The sequence below is a fragment of the Leptodactylus fuscus genome, chromosome 11 (genome assembly GCF_031893055.1).
Source record: "Leptodactylus fuscus isolate aLepFus1 chromosome 11, aLepFus1.hap2, whole genome shotgun sequence".
In the NCBI taxonomy this organism is placed as follows: Eukaryota; Metazoa; Chordata; class Amphibia; order Anura; family Leptodactylidae; genus Leptodactylus; species Leptodactylus fuscus.
The window spans coordinates 65056460-65074234 of record NC_134275.1 but is presented as its reverse complement, the minus strand read 5'-3'; the positions used below and the strand labels follow the sequence as shown (position 1 = coordinate 65074234).

Sequence of the window (17775 nt, the reverse complement as noted above, 5' to 3'; positions counted from 1 at the left end):
TGAAAGCACATGGACCCGATAGACTATAATGGTGTCCGTGTGTTTTCAACACAGTGTCCGCACGGAACATGCAGAGAGAAAAGTACTTCAAGAACTACTTTCCTCTCCACGGACACTGTGCGTAAAACACATGGACCCCATTATAGTCTATGGGGGCCATGTGCTTTTATTGCTCATCACTTTTGAATGCGTTCGGTATTCCATTCAGGGGGTACCCAAGTGGACTCCCCAAATGGAATACCGAACACACGTGTGAACCAGGCCTGAGATTGTCCCAATGGGGACCGTGATAATTTCTGGAATACAGTATATTCCTCTTATATGACGACTATAAGAATGATTGATTCAATCATGTAACAATTTTGGACCAATCGTTCTAATAAGATTTGTCGCTTGTCCATCAGGATTACGGCACGGTGTCGGCATATAGCTCCTTCTCCGGACCGTACAATCACCCAGTAGTATCTTACTTAAACATGGCTCCTTAGCTGTAAGAAGTGTAAATTGCCAATGTCAGGTCAACCGATGCTTGAGACAGATGGTTATTACTTCAGCCGCTCTGCAACAGGCTCTTATAAAACTTCCCATCAATGTCCCTCTGACAGGTCCAGTAATAAAAGTTCTTCTATATTTCCTAATGTCCTTACAGCAGGCAGATATTACAGGCGTCTTGGTTGTCATTGTCAGCAAGTCCCTGACTGCGCATAAAGCAATGTCCAAACTCACTTCAAGTGTCTTTATTTTACTTTATGAGCTGCAGCGTAACAAACCAGTCCGAGGCGTCTACGACATGTCCATAACCAGGGGATGTCCTCTAAAATAATACGGACCTATAGACTGGGACATATCTGCTATATACAGTAGTTATTCACAGTACAATGTCTAAGGCCTGGTTCACATCTGCGTTCGGGTTTCCATTCAGGGATTCCGCTTGGGGACCCTCCAAATGGAAACCTGTCTGCATAGAAAAGCGGTTACCATAGGACTATAATGGGGTCCGTGTGGTTTCCGCTCGGTTTCCATATCTGATATGCGAAGAGAAAGGTGCTGTTTGCAGGACTTTTATCTCCACATATTTCTTGCAGATAGGGGAACGGAATGGCCTGAATGCAGATATGAATCGGGCCTAAGACAGTAAAGGGAATAGCGCCACCTAGGAGGCTTTTTTTTTTTTCATTTTTATTTTACTTAATAAAAGTCGCAGCAATCCTCTAGCTGGAAATAGATGCTTTGAGTTCATAGTAGGACAGGGAGAAATGGAATAATGTAGTATATTTTAGTACATAAGCAGTGATGGTGCACCTAAGCTAAACTGCATGCGAAACAGGGTGCAGGGTCGTAACTATAGGGATGCAGCAGTTGTGATTGCAACTTGCATTTAGGCCCTGGAAAGCTTTCACCCAGAACATAGAACTTGAACAACATTTCTCTGCACCTTACATGTAAAGACCAGTACTATAAAAGATGCACAATAATTGAGGTCCCTGCATACAGAGTTTGCATTGTGGCCCAAGAGCTTCATGTTGTACCTCAACACAGTAGGATCTCTGCCGGACTGCAGAATCTTAAAGGGGTTTTCTGGGACCAAAATATTGATGACTTATATAGGTCACCAATATCAGATTTCTAGAGATCTGACAACCGGGGCCACTGATGTTTGAAAAGACTGCAGCACTCGGCAAGCACTGTGGTCTTACCTAGCGTCAAAGATGTCAGTTCATTGGTCACATAGTACAAATGCAGCTCAATATCATTCAATTGAATGAGACTGAGCTGCAATACCAAGCACAGCCACTGTATAGTGTATGACAGTACTTGATTTGCTTGGAGCCCTTGCACAGATCAGCTATTCGGAGGCCTGTGTGATATACAGTGGAAGCAGTTGACTCTGTGACCTGTATAATGGCCGGGCACCAGTACTATAGATCAGGTGCCTTTGACTTCAATGGGAACTGAACTGCAGAAAAGTGACACGACCACTATACAGCGTATGGAGCTATCTGTTTCCGTCTCACATACTGGGCGCACCTCCACCAATCAGATATTTGTAGCCTATTCCTAGGGTAGGCTGCAAATAAATCAGTCATGGACAACCCATTTAAATAGGACCCCTTTATTTCTTTCTTTGCCACTTCATACTACAGCCAACTTGTGGGAAATGTCATCCTGACTGGGTTGGGACTTATTTTGAGCAAAATGGACTCAGTTGTTGGTCAAATACACAAGATTACAGAATAATGGCGACATTTGCAGAATGGTAATTTCCAGTCTCGGGTCACCTGCAGGCTCAGGGCACAGATGCTACGTTATTTTCCATATACCACAGTCTGAATCATCTCTTTCTGAATCTTTGTGTGTTCAGAACAGATAATTGTTCCATATTAGTCAATGACCAATGAGCAGCAGAAGTTTTTTTATTTTTACCAGAAAACCTATAAGCAGTATCTCTGAACTCCCAAGGAACTGCTTTAAGTACCTGGCTATAAAACGCTTTATAAAACCCCTGGTGGTCCGGTGCTTTCTATAACTGCTGGTGGTTAATGGCTTTATGAGTCCAATGACAGATTATGTGAACACGCCTGGCTGACTCCCTTGTGTCCGCGAGGCCATAAACACCCCTTCAATGCTGATGGCTATATCTGTATAACCTTGCACCCTTGGATCATCATGAATTATCCATGCCATGTTTGTTACATTGCCACTAAAAATCAGGGGCTTGCATCTTTACAAATCAAAGGGGCAATCCTAAATTCGGTACAGTATAAGAGTAGACTTTAATTTTTCAGACCAATGTGACCCTTGTGCATGGACTGTATCTGGTATTGCATCTCAAATCCAATAATCTGAAATGAAATGAACTGTAATACCAGACACAGCCTAAATACAAGAGAGGCGCTGTTTCCAAAATAAAAGCACATTCTTGTTTTTGATTCAGGACAATCCTATTCCATTACATGGTGAAGCTGGGAGCACAGGATCCATGTAGAACTACGAAAAGGGAACATTTAAAGGAGTTTTCCTATGAACAGAAAAATATTTGGAATTGTAGACGAAAGTTAAAATTTAAATAATTAAATAAAAATTGGGTAGATTTTTTAAAGATTTTGTCTAACCATCTTATTGGTGACGGACTTTTGTATTGATTAGTTGTCAATAAATACGACCATGAATGCAGGAACTTAGGTCAGAAACCAAGCCACAATTTCCTTATTGTGGCCGAGTTATCGTCTTGCATTGTCCCTGCCTGATAACCCAGACACAATAAGGACTCCCACAAGTCCCAGACTACAAAAAGTTCCCCTATTCGTGGTCATATCCATTGGCAATCGATCAAGACAACAGATGTCACCACTAAGATGGTTAGAGAAAATCTATAAAACCCTGCAAAATTTTTATTGATATTTGCAAAATTTTTCACTTTTGTCTACAAATTTAGATTTGGTTATGTTCATAAGAAATTTACAGTTTGGGAGACAGTAATTGCACGCCTGGAATTTGCAGAAGAGGGTCCTGAGACACCACTCGTTGCAGTAGAGAGAGCATTGGTCCCGCCTTCTACTACACCAGGGGTGCCCAATACGTTGATCGCGATCTACCGGTCGATCGCAAAGGACGTATGGGTCGATCGCGGAATGCAGCCAGGGATCCCCGCTGTCTGCTTGTTCACAGTGCAGGCTGAGAGTCGACTCTCGGCCTGCACTGTGAAGAAGCACTCCGGACACTTGCAGGCCGGGCAGCAGCAGCTCCGGGGGATGACGCGCTCCCTGCTCTTAGGGATGGAGGGGCCGGGGTGCTGCTTGTTCACAGCGCAGGCTGAGAGTTATCTCCGGACAATGGCAGGCAGGGCTGCCGCAGCTCCAGCCTGCCAGTGTCCAGAGATAACTCTCAGCCTGCGCTATGAAGAAGCAGACAGTGGGGATCCCTGGGCGGCCACAGAACGCCACTGTCTCCTGCTCTCACGTTCCGCCCGACCCCGCCCACAGGTCCGCCCCGGCCCCGCCCACAAGAAGTGGGCAGTAGATCTTTTGCCTTGGTCAGTTTATAAAGTAGCTCACATGCTGAAAAAGTGTGAGCACCCCTGTACTACACCATTCATCAGTATGGACGTGCCCAGTACAGTGCTTAGCTTTCTTCGACAGTCTGATTGGTCAGGGCACCAGCTCCTGGTACTGGGGACTTGCGACCTCCATTCTTGTGATGGGTGAATATCTCAGCATTTGAATCAAACCCCCTTTAAACCCCATTCCCTTACACTGTACTATACTTTGGTGCAGAATTTCCAGGCGGAATTTTTCGTTGCCTTTCTCTCCAGCAGCTGAAGTGTTAACAGTCGGTAGTAATTAGACATAGTTTTCCCTTCATTACTTGATAGCACCTGAAGTGCTTTGTGTCTGTAAACTATTATTTACTGGAGATGTGTACGCTTATGTATGCACATATATTTACATGACTTAATATAAAATGTGCATTTTTATTGGGCTTCCTCAGAACTGGAGACAGTGAAGAATATACCGCGTCCACCGCTCTCCTAAGAACATGGCTCATTTGAATTCATTGTGGGTCAATATTACAGATTAACCCATTATCCTTTGACCCCCGAAGCAGCTATTAGATTAGAAAATATAACAGAAGTGCTGCGCGCTGCACATTTACTGCACTGAAAGAGGAGCCGGGAACTCAGGCGTCAGACTTAATCGCGGATCTGTTCCAGAGATCAAGTGTGAACTGAAGATGAAAAGTCTACTGTAATGTGGCTTAGTCCTTCCCCTGACTGGTCATAGTCACACAGCAGACATGTGCATTACAGATACACTGGCATTGACAGAAAAATGCCGCAACCATACGGAAATGTTTGGATTGCTGCAAAAGTCGTCATGCAGTTATGTCTTAGGCAGATCTGTAAGTGGTCACAGGTGTGGTCGAAATAGAAACTGGGGTTTGCCACGTAAAAGTACTTCCTCCACTGCCCTATGAAAAGGATCTCAAAGGCTACTTTTGGGTAGCGTACCTCTTGATCAGATCAAAAAAATCACAGTCGACTTGCAAATTGATAATAGCAATTTTGGCCATGTTGGAATTTGTGCAATTGTTGTGTCAGGTTTCCCAGAACATCTCATCTCCACTGACTGTTTGGCTGTTTCCGATACCTTTCCACTACATCTTGGTACCATCTCTTCTACAAGTAAGTAACGCACATACATCCAATCTGAGAATATGACTTATCACACCAGGCCACCTTCTGGCATTGCTCCATAGTCCACTTCTGCTGATCATGTATCCATAGTAGAAGCTTTTGGCAGGAGACAAGAGTCAGTTTGGTCCTTATAACCAGTCTGTGGTTATGTAGCCCCATGATCAGGAGGCTCTGTTCTGTTGTGACATTTTTTCACCATAGCCAGGAGTAACTTTTTTCAGACGTTGGTGCTACAGTAGCTCTTCTGAGGGACTGGACAAGACATGTCAACCTTCACTCTCTACACAGATCAAGGAGCTTTTGTCACCCATGACCCTTCCAGCAGTTTTCTTTCTTTGATCCATTTTTGGTGGACCAAAACAACTACATACCAGGAGCAACGCACAAGGCCTGCAGTTTTAGAGATGCAACTTACCCAGTTGTCTGGCCATTACAATTTCGCAGTAGTCGAGTTCTTGAGCTTGTCCAATTTCCTGCTTGCATCACATGCCATAAGATAACATAATTACATATATGAGAAGATAACCTGACCACAATAAGAACACCATGGCTGGTTATCAAGAGGACACTACATGTATGAGAAGATAACCTGACCACAATAAGAACACCATGGCTGGTTATCAAGAGGACACTACATGTATGAGAAGATAACCCGACCACAATAAGGACATCATGGCTGGTTATCAAGAGGGACACTACATGTATGAGAAGATAACCCGACCACACTAAGGACACCATGGCTGGGTATCAAGAGGGACACTACATGTATGAGAAGATAACCCGACCACACTAAGGACACCATGGCTGGGTATCAAGAGGGACACTACACGTATGAGAAGATAACCTGACCACAATAAGGACACCATGGCTGGTTATCAGGAGGACACTACACGTATGAGAAGATAACCTGACCACAATAAGGACACCATGGCTGGTTATCAGGAGGACACTACATGTATGAGAAGAGAACCTGACCACAATAAGGACACCATGGCTGGTTATCAGGAGGACACTACATGTATGAGAAGATAACCTGACCACAATAAGGACACCATGGCTGGTTATCAGGAGACACTACATGTATGAGAATATAACCTGACCACAATAAGGACACCATGGCTGGTTATCAGGAGACACTACATGTATGAGAATATAACCTGACCACAATAAGGACATCGTGGCTGGTTATCAAGAGGACACTACATGTATGAGAAGATAACCTGACCACACTAAGGACCCCATAGCTGGATTTCTGACAACTACCAGAACATTCTTGATGTTCTTGCATTCATGATCGCAGCCGTTGGCAGCACTAAGATGGTTTGAGAAAATCTTTAAAGCTCTGCAAAATTTTTAATTATTTGTATTTGCAAAAAATGTTTAACTTTAATTGTCTACAAACTTGTATATGGTTATGTCCATGGGAAAACGCATTTCACTTCTCCTGTTGTAGTTTTAATGTTATGGTTGATTTTTGTACAAGTTGTCTTGAGACCAATAATGACATTGCTTCACTACCTTGAAGAAAATCATGTGACAGATCTGACATGTTACATGTGCTAGGTCTTCAGTGATAACATGTCTGGTGATATTACATTGTTAGACGATTTATATGACACTGAAGAGCTTGTCAGACATGTTCTATTTCTGCTTTCAGCAGTTAGCATTGGCGTTGAGAACACATTACCACCCCCAGATCTATCATCTACTTCCTCTGAAGACCCCCAACCCTAACTACACAGACACAACTACCCAATCCATCATTAGTCATAGGATGTCATTGTTACTGTATATAGCACCATCATATTCTGCAGCACTTTACAGATACTGTCAACACCTCGGAGTACAGGAGGAATCTGGAGGAAACCAATGAGAACATACAAATTCCTTGCCAATGTTGTCTTTGGCTAAAATCGAACCCAGGACTCCATTGCTAGCCAATGAGCCACAACATTTATTGCAGATTTATTAGTAGAAGTTGTACTAACATTACAGGGGAATTCCTATAATCCTGCGATTGATGAAGCAGAAAATCTGATAATCCAGCACAAAACTGTAATATCAAGTGGAATTTTGAAGGATCAATTTGTAAATTCTTGGGCTTAGAAACAGTTATAGCTGTAGATCTTGTGTCTCGAAGGTTCTTTACCCATAAACTGGTCAACATGGGATGAATTTGGTGCGGGTTAGCTGCTGTGGACATGTTGGTGACTACTCTACTGCGATGCCAAGTAGCTTAGTAACCTCGTAGGTTCTACATATGTCAAGATATGAAAAAAAAAATGGCTGAAAAAAATGCATGAATTTCATTGAGTTTTTTACATTACCAAAAAAACATTCACAAACTACTAGCATCCTCTGCCTTTTTTATCTGGTGTAAATCCCTGCTGTGCAGCTTCCTGTGTAGCTTCTATACTATTAACCTCTCACTCAGCCCCCCCTCCCTGTCACTAGCTAAACTATCCCACCCACTACTAGCCCCTCCCCCTTCCACTGTCTCACTAGCTAAACTATCCCACCCACTACTAGCCCCCCCCCTTCCACTGTCTCACTAGCTTAGTGATCCCACCCATTACTAGCCCTTCCCCTTTCCACTGTCTCTCTAGCCTAGTGATTCTTTCCATTACTAGCCCCGCTCCTTTCCACTGTCTCTCTAGCCTAGTGATCCCACCCATTACTAGCCCCTCCCCCTTCCACTGTCTCTCTAGCCTAGTGATCCCACCCATTACTAGCCTCTCCCACTCTTCCACGTCTCTCTAGCCTAGCAATCCCGCCCATTACTGACTTTTCCAACCCACTACTAGCAGACAGGCAGAGGGGAGGAGCTGTCCCAGACACAGGAAGGCTTGGTAAGTATTGATGGGGATAGAGGAAGGGGGGAGTAATGTATTGATGGGGATAAGGGAAGGGGGAGAGTAATGGTGATGTTACGTTTCAGATTATCTGTAAGTGTCCCTGGAGCGATATAGGAAATGATAGATTTTTTTTCTTTTAATCAAAGTAAATTAGAAGTTAGGCAGGGGGAGGGGTTTAATTTAGGTTAATTCAAAGTTTGTCCTGGACAACCCCTTTAACTAGCAGCAGCTTAGATATATGGACAGAGGGGCAACACGGTGGCTCAGTGGTTAGCACTGCAGCCTTGCAGCACTGGAGTCCTGGGTTTGAATCCTGCCAGGAACAACATCTGCAAGGAGTTTGTATGTTTTCCCCATGTTTGTGTGGATTTCCTCCCATTCTACAAAGACATACTGATAGGGAAATAAATGTACATTGTGAGGCCTATATGGGGCTCACAATCTACATAAAAAAAAGATATATGGACAGAGTCCAGGTTTTACATTTTGTTGTAAATTCCTTTTACTGGTGAAAACAAAGTAAAAACTTTCCCTCATACGAGACCCCGCAGACCGCACGGCGGCTCCAGCTTCATTATTCAGCCCTTCCTTGCAGTCTCTTTCTTTACACATAATTGCACATTTTCTGTCTGATTTGTTGCATATATAAAGAAAACCGTTGCACATCCCACCCCGGGACACACAATGCTTCCTGGAGCAAATACTGAATATGTCATAACACAGGATTCACAGAATGATCCCCATGCTGCACTACAGACATCCCATCTAGACAGGTAAGATCAGTGAGCTGTGAGCGCTCTCCTGAGACATGTCCAAGGAAGGAAGTGTATGGGTAAGACAACCCCTCCTCCCCGATAGTCTACCTGGAGAGTCACTAGAAACAATCACCCTCATTCTTACATGTTTTGGCCACTTAGGACAGCAGCCAAACCTTAGTAAGTAATAAGTACCGATGAAGGCTAAAGCTCTTCATTACTGGAATGCAGGGAAAAAAACATTGTGTTTTATAGTGTCAGCAAAGTGTGTGAGATTTTGGTTAATTTCTGCCTGGTTTACACCCAAAAAAATGCAGAGAGAAAAGTCTTGCTTGCATTTATCAGGTGGATTCAGGAACAGAATCCCTGAATGTGGAACCTAGCCTTAGCCTAAAGAACTAGGAATGGCGGGGCCCCGTGGCGAACGTTTGACATGGGGCTCCCTCCCGAACGATGCCAAAAACTCCGACCGACATCTCCCACACACACACATACGATTATGCCCCATAATGGCCCCTGCACACAGCATTATGCCCCATAGTGGCCCCTGCACACACAGTATTATGACCCATAGTTGCCCCTGTACACAGTATTATCCCCCATAGTGGCCCCTGCACACAGTATTATGTCCCATAGTTGCCCCTGCACACAGTATTATCCCCCATAGTGGCCCCTGCACACAGTATTATGTCCCATAGTTGCCCCTGCACACAGTATTATCCCCCATAGTGGCCCCTGCACACAGTATTATGACCCATAGTTGCCCCTGTACACAGTATTATGTCCCATAGTTGCCCCTGCACACAGTATTATCCCCCATAGTGGCCCCTGCACACAGTATTATCCCCCATAGTGGCCCCTGCACACAGTATTATGTCCCATAGTTGCCCCTGCACACAGTATTATCCCCCATAGTGGCCCCTGCACACAGTATTATCCCCCATAGTGGCCCCTGCACACAGTATTATGACCCATAGTGGCCCCTGCACACAGTATTATGACCCATTGTGGTTCCCCAATGAACAATTATTATACTCTGGGGTCAGACCCCAGAGGATAATAATCAAAGATCCAAGGGGGGGATGCTAACATAAAAAACACTGTTACTTACCTATCTCCAGATTCACTGCACTCCCCGTTGATGACAGCCATCTTGAATGACGTACGGGATATCAAATGACCAAGGCCTGCGTCACAATGCATATGGACGTGGGCCCCAGTCATGTGACATCAGAGACATCACACTAGTATGCCTGAAGCTTGCCTGGATCCAGGAGAGGGCTCCACTAGAGTTACTCCAGCTGGTAACGCCTTAAGGTCCTGGGCCCTGTGGCAGCTGCTAACCAAATGTATGGCACTGTACTTGACACATACTGAAAAGGATGCAGCACTCTTGTGAACACCAAAGCCTCTATACACAGCTGTTCGTCAGGGGCCTGGGTGTGCTGATCCTTTAACTGATCATTTACTGTAAGGATAGGTTATCAATTATTAAGCCTGGAAAAGTCTTAAAATTCAAAAACACTATGGAAAATGACTACAAAAACCTTTTCCAAAACTAGGAGATGACAACTTACAGTTTGTGGTGGACGTTCTAATTCAGAAACGGAATATACAATGCAATCTTATACAAACCTTGAGGCTGGGTGCGGGACCCCAACTGAACCAACTTTACGTGCTCTGTCTCCATAAGACTCCTCGCCTCCACAATACACTTCCATATTGCTGTATACCTATAACACCAGCAGATGTAATTGTATAATTTGCAGATCCTGCCCGCTGTACACATCATTTCCATGTCAGTCTTGCAGGCATGCTGTGCTGAATGTTACCTGTTCCCTCTGCTTTGAAAATATGATGTGCTGCATTTACAGATGAGTCCCTTAGGAGGCGATGGTGCTGGGGTAGGCAGTGCTGCCTGCAGTCATTGCTTTCTGATGAGGCCTGCCGTCACTTGTACTTTATGCTCACGCTCCCAGTACATTTCCAGTAGCTTCCAGTTATTATTTACAGTTTGATCTGTCGTTTCGGCGAGGTATCTGCAGCTTTGCTTGTAGTTCTTGCTAAGTATTTAGGGCTTTCTGTGTAATCTTTTCTAGGGGTGCAAGGCTTTGCCTGTAGAGCTTCTTATATCTACAGAACAGTGACTGACATCTTGGAGTCTTCAGAGCTTATTTGTAGTCTTTGCCACAGATATTGTCTGGAGTGTTACTTATTATCTCTACTACATATGTCGTGTTTGCTGCGGGTGCTATTCAGACACAATACAATATTCAGAGCAGTTATCACGCTGTTTTCCCTGGCCTGGCCTGGCCTGGCCTAGCTTTGTCCATGTGGCCTTGTCTTTCAAGAAAATATCTGCACCCTTATCTTAAAAGCAAGATATTTCTGGCACTCAAAGGTTGACTTCCAAATATGATGTCCACAACTATAAGCATCCACCAAAACGTTTCGGTCCCATGGACCTTCATCAGTACATCGGATGTAAGGAGGTCAAATTTGCACCCTTAGCTTAAAATTTACAAGGGCTACTTATATCCATGTGCAAGGTTTTAACTTGTACCTCCAAATGTAAATGAATAGGGTAAGTGGATATAAGAAACTTTGTAATATATCTTATTAAAGAAATCTGTTTCCTTCTCCACTTATTTACCTAAGTTTATTTTAAATAGAAGTCTATGGAGAAGGAGGGGAGAGAAGTTAGGTGGAAAAGGTACAAGTATTATGTAGGTCAGGAAGCCATCCTAACACTGCTATGTTTCAAAAAGAGAGTCTACCACTATACAAAATGAGGAAATAAATGAATTACCAGCCTCCTCCTCCCCCTACCCTCTCCATAGGGTTGGTGTGAAGTGAATGCAGAGAATGGAAAATGTCCGCGATGGGAAAGCGCTAATGTCTTTGATGGCGCGGGGGTTGAGGAAGTCAGTAGTTGCCAAATGCTCCTTCTACCAATTATCTTAGAGAATATGAGTAGGAATTAGATAGTAAAGATTTCCTCAGCCAGGCTCTTCTTTATCACAAGAGTAGACAGCTGTACGTGTCTGGCAGTCTACAGAGACATTCAGTTGTTGGCAGATTCCACCATTTCTAATTTTATGAACATCTTTCATCCATTAAATTCCGCGCGTGTTGGCGACTTCTATAAAATCGGAGGCTTTTAATAATTTTTTAGTTGATTCCAATTTTTTCCTTCTGAGTAGACTGATTTATGTTCCTCCATAAGCTTCAATTGATATCATTCTTAGTTTTGTCTTCTCCATTAAGGTGAGGGGTCCACTTACCGTTTCAGCAGGAGGACTTGGTGCTTGCTTGCCCCATTTCCTTTCCATGTTTTTTGAAATGTAAGAGTTTTTCAACTGCTGGAGAGAAAAAACTGCAGAAAATTCTCTAAAATAAGCTCTAATAGAAAAAATCTACTTGCTTACTCATCAGGGACGCTGCATCAGCGGCACTCAGCATGTCCACATGGCCACTGACTGGCTTGTAAATCCAAGCCAGCTACTTGCTGATAAACCCAAGTCTGTTATCTCTATGTAAACACACAGATAACACTGAGTCGATTTTCTACAAACATGTGCATATTACTTGATCTGCATGTATATTACACTACCTCTGCCCGCGACTTTGTCTGCGGGTTGTTGGCGTCGATGATCCGCCTATATTCAGCAAATTGCTGCTAACGATGGTTTGCCTGCTCCGGCATTTCGGCAGCTGTCAAGCTGGCCTGCTGCTGAACTCGTTCCTCATGCTGTGCCCGTGATTGTTGCAGTATGTCAGCAGTTCGCTGGGACGCCATATTATAAGCGTGTTGTTGGTGTTGATAATCCACATGCTCCGGCATTTTGGCAGCTCTCAAGCTGGCCTGCCGCTGAACTTGTTTCTTGCACTGTGCCTGTGATTGTTTCGGCATCTCAGCAGCTCGCTGGAATGTCATATAATGAGCGTGTTGTTGACGTTGATGATCCCTCTCAGCTCCAATTGAGGAGAACTTTTGTTGTTTGCGACAAATTAGATTATCTTTTTCCTGGCATGTTGAAAATTAGCAAACTGACAATTTGAATTAAAGGTGTTTGGCCATGTCAGTTTTTCAGCAGTGCCTGGAGCAGATCAGATAATATGCAAATGTTTTTACACTGAGGGTTAGCCTGTGTTTACACAGATAGATAACAGCCCTGGAACCTAAGATAAGCTGCTGCAGGAGCAGTGTAATATAGTATGTGAACATAAATTCATAACTGTTGTGAAGCTATGTCATTTACTGGGATAAAAAATAGACTATATTTTAATTGAGGTTACAATCTATCTATGTGCCAAATTTCATCCAAATCTGTTCAGCTTAACAAACACACAAACACACAAACTTTCACATTTATAATATTAGTAGGATTTCTACTAATAATAAGTATTGTGATACTCCACAGTGTCTAGCTCAGCAAGCTGGGGGGAGGCGACTCTGATTGTTTGATAAGGAATACAGGAAGTGAGAAGAAGAGACAGCAGGTAAAGCTGCTGAAACAGGGAGATGGGAAAACCCAATTACCTGATATCTGTAGAGAGGGAACCTTGCCACCCATAAAATATAACATATAAAATACAGCAAACCTAGATCTGGCCCTTTCTCTTCAGGGGCCCCATAGTAACTTCTTGTGAGTAGTTTTTTGGTCTTAAGTTTAATTAATTGTCAGGCTGTGTTCACATTATGCACACCAAACAGGGCTCCATTGACTAGATGAATGGTAAGAAAATATCCTATTTCTTTTGCTGTATGGAAATTCCAGGGGATCCTATGGGTGACGTACGCCATTACATGCCTATATATGGGGGTATGTCAGATGTAGGTTGCTGGAAACATTCCCAATCTATGTCCCAGCCAGAAGGCTCTAGCATAATGTGAACAGAACCTTAGTGAACTACAACATTCAATGACAAAAGGAAGATTTGACGTTCCTCCTTTTAGGGACCGTCTGAAAACAAATCTATGTTGCTTAGGGCTTATCGGGAGCAGTCATCTCTGAATGCAGCTCGGGGAATACATAGGACATGCGGCAGTGTTAATGACATTAACATGTTAACGGAGCTGGCGGCTGATCAAAGTGTGATAGATAGGAATTTACAGGCAGGCTAAAAACAACATCTGCTCCAAAACCAAGATAAAAAGCCTTTTTATTTCCTGTTTCATTTTCCTAAACGCGATGGAACTCCGCCATTAATTACTCGAGATCTTTAATAAACAATATCACATTACACTTGGCCGCCTCTTGCTGCGCAGCGCGGTTCAGCCTGATAGACTTTCATTTAACCTGTTTTCATGATGAATTAATGAATTGAGATAAGTTGGAGAAGAAGGAACTTGGAGAGGTTGGTGGGAGAGGGACTCTGCATTTAGATGAAGATAACTTCTTAAGCTGTTTTAGAAGTCATAGAAGTTTGATTACCTTGGGGAAACTTTATGTCCAAGAAGGCAACGTGTTTTACATATCGCCATTCTATATGTTCTATTATGGCAATCTGTCACCAGGACCCAGCATATCAACCAAGCCCAGGGTCCCCTGAACCAAAGGTTGTTTTCCCCTTGTGAACCGTTGACTCCTTTACCAACATATCGCCATTTTTGTCAGTATGCAATGGAGCTCTTTGGAGCAACAAGGGCATTGCCCCTTTGGAATAATAGCAACACCCTTGTTGTTCCAAAGAGGCCATTTGCATATTGACATAATTCTATCTTAGCAATACAGGCACCAATTCACAAGGGGCAAACATCAATTGATTCAGTTGACCCTAACCTACCTGTGGGGGTTGTTATGCCCGGTTCTGGTGATGGACCACCATTAATATGGGGTGCTACTGGGGCAGTGTCAAAATCCAAAATACTTGATGTCTTTTGCCCTAATGCTTTCTGTAGGGGGATAGTTAGGAGACCCCCATTGCAGTTGATGTTGGTCGAAGTCTTGTTCCATTGACAACTATTCTTCTTATTGCCCCATGCATGTGTGCTTGGCCTGGGCAAGTATACAGGTGTATTCCATGGGGAGAGGGGAAACCTCAGCAAAACTCACTTGCGCCTAGATCTTGAGGTGGAAATGTCTAAATGCAATTGTATGAGGGATGGAGATGAAGTGTCCCACTCGCAGGTAGGGGGGCTCCTATCTCTGCAGGAGGTCAATAGGGCTCAGTGAGTATATAGAGCAGGGGTGCTCACACTTTTTCAGCGTGTGAGCTACTTTATTAGCTGACCAAGGCAAAAGATCTACTAGGGCGGGGCCGGGGCAGGCCTGTGGGCGGGACGGGCGTGTCTGTGGGTGGGGCTGGGCATGTGGGCGGGGCGGATCGTGACAGCAGGAGACAGCGGTGTTCTGTGGCTGCCCAGGGATCTCCGCTGTCTGCTTCTTCATAGCGCAGGCTGAGAGTCATCTCTGGACACTGGCAGGCTGGGGCTGCGGCAGCCCCGCCTGCCAGTGTCCGGAGATGACTCTCAGCCTGCACTGTGAAGAAGCAGACACCGGGGATCCCTGCATCCCGTGATCGACCCATACGTCCTTTGCGATCTACCAGTAGATCGCGGTCGACGTATTGGGCACCCCTGCCTTAGAGTAAAGTGCATTTATACTCTATGTATATGTTTGCTATGTGTAGACGGTAGAGATGAGCGAATTGGGTTTATTTAGAATTTTCAAAAAATTATAGATTTGGACAAACCCAAAATTTGGGGGGTTTGCCCTCCACGAAACATTATTATACTCTTCATACCCCAGAGAATAATAATCATAGGCCCATAACACTGAATGACTCACCCTCTGTGGGCTCTGCTGCCACGTCTGGTGGTCTTCTTTATATCTCCAAAGAAAGTGCCATGACGTTGAGTCCAGGAAAGCTCAGGAAAGAGGAATGAGCCAACGTCTTACTACGATTCAGGTTTACTTACTTCAACTGATAAGAGCCTGAAATCCATGCCGAACTCTTCCTAGAAGATGCTGTTGAGAAAGTGTACATATAAGATGTGAAGGCAATCAGATGGCCCAATGTGTGATCAAAAGAACCAGCCCATCGGGAGTCTTCCCTGTTAGGTATATGGCCAATCCGCCCGTGTAAATGGCCATCTTGAGTGCAGAAAATGGACCCATAAACAACAGTAAAAGATGATGTCAGACGTTACCACACGTTTATCGAGATCTTAGTTATGGACGAGATGAAACGAAGGTCTTCTACTGCAGTCATGTATAATCTGGAGGTCGGCCTCCTGAGGTCTTCACTGATATATTAAGTCTACCAGCTTGACGTGAAGTCAATGATGAGGTTAAATAAGATGCCCAGTGCAGATATATAGATGGCGAGGATAATGCATTATAGTACGTATACATCTAGGCTCATCATTGGAAAGCTGGCCTGGAAAGGGGAAGTGTTATGGCTATATCTGTTCAATATATTAGTAGGAGTATATCACCAAAAATGGACCTGTTTTGTAAGTTTTTATTTTAAATATATTTTTTCAATAATTTTGGCTGAATTTATTTAATTTTTTACTTGATTTTTTATTTACTGATCTATATTGGAAAAAAAATTACTAAATTCTGCTCTGGAACACAAAGTCTATTTGCCTAATAATAGACTGACACTTGCCAATTCTGTTCAATGCAGCAGTCACCTCCTTTACATCTCAAGACATACAAGCCAGACAGGATTACAATAGAAGTTACAACCTCTATATACAGTATAACACCACATACAGTCCTATGAAAAAGTTTGGGCACCCCTATTAATCTTAATCATTTTTAGTTCTAAATATTTTGGTGTTTGCAGCAGCCATTTCAGTTTGATATATCTAATAACTGATGGACACAGTAATATTTCAGGATTGAAATGAGGTTTATTGTACTAACAGAAAATGTGCAATATGCATTAAACCAAAATTTGACCGGTGCAAAAGTATGGGCACCCTTATCATTTTATTGATTTGAATACTCCTAACTACTTTTTACTGACTTACTGAAGCACAAAATTGTTTTTGTAACCTCACTGAGCTTTGAACTTCATAGCCAGATCTATCCAATCATGAGAAAAGGTATTTAAGGTGGCCAATTGCAAGTTGTTCTCCTATTTGAATCTCCTCTGAAGAGTGGCATCATGGGCTACTTAAAACAACTCTCAAATGATCTGAAAACAAAGATTGTTCAACATAGTTGTTCAGGGGAAGGATACAAAAGGTTGTCTCAGAGATTTAACCTGTCAGTTTCCACTGTGAGGAACATAGTAAGGAAATGGAAGACCACAGGGACAGTTCTTGTTAAGCCAAGAAGTGGCAGGCCAAGAAAAATATCAGAAAGGCAGAGAAGAAGAATGGTGAGAACAGTCAAGGACAATCCACAGACCACCTCCAAAGAGCTGCAGCATCATCTTGCTGCAGATGGTGTCACTGTGCATCAGTCAACAATACAGCGCACTTTGCACAAGGAGAAGCTGTATGGACGAGTGATGAGAAATAAGCCGTTTCTGCACGTACGCCACAAATAGAGTTGCCTGAGGTATGAAAAAGCACATTTGGAGAAGCCAACTTCATTTTGGAAACAAAGATTGAGTTGTTTGGTTATAAAAAAAGGCGTTATGCATGGCGTCCAAAAAGAAATAGCATTCCAAGAAAAACACTTGCTACCCACTGTAAAATTTGGTGGAGGTTCCATCATGCTTTGGGGCTGTGTGGCCAATGCCGACACCGGGAATCTTGTTAAAGTTGAGGGTCACATGGATTCCACTCAGTATCAGCAGATTCTTGAGAATAATGTTCAAGAATCAGTGACGAAGTTGAAGTTACGCCGGGGATGGATATTTCAGCAAGACAATGATCCAAAACACCGCTCCAAATCGACTCAGGCATTCATGCAGAGGAACAATTACAATGTTCTGGAATGGCCATCCCAGTCCCCAGACCTGAATATCATTGAACATCTGTCGGATGATTTGAAGCGGGCTGTCC

The 17775-nt window shown here is 43.5% G+C and overlaps 2 protein-coding genes across 3 annotated transcripts in view; both read left to right on the top strand.

Moving 5' to 3' along the window:
• The window catches only part of LOC142184165 (leucine-rich repeat and fibronectin type III domain-containing protein 1-like protein), a 365943-nt gene that overhangs the window by 331308 nt on the left and 16860 nt on the right, over positions 1 to 17775 (top strand). The window lies entirely within an intron of this gene.
• Positions 7435 to 17775, top strand: part of FANCF (FA complementation group F) — a 58809-nt gene continuing 48468 nt past the window's right edge. Inside the window, exon 1 of the mRNA XM_075258903.1 lies at positions 7435 to 7445. The gene's annotated coding sequence lies outside the window, so the exon portion shown is untranslated. The remainder of the gene's footprint in view (positions 7446 to 17775) is intronic.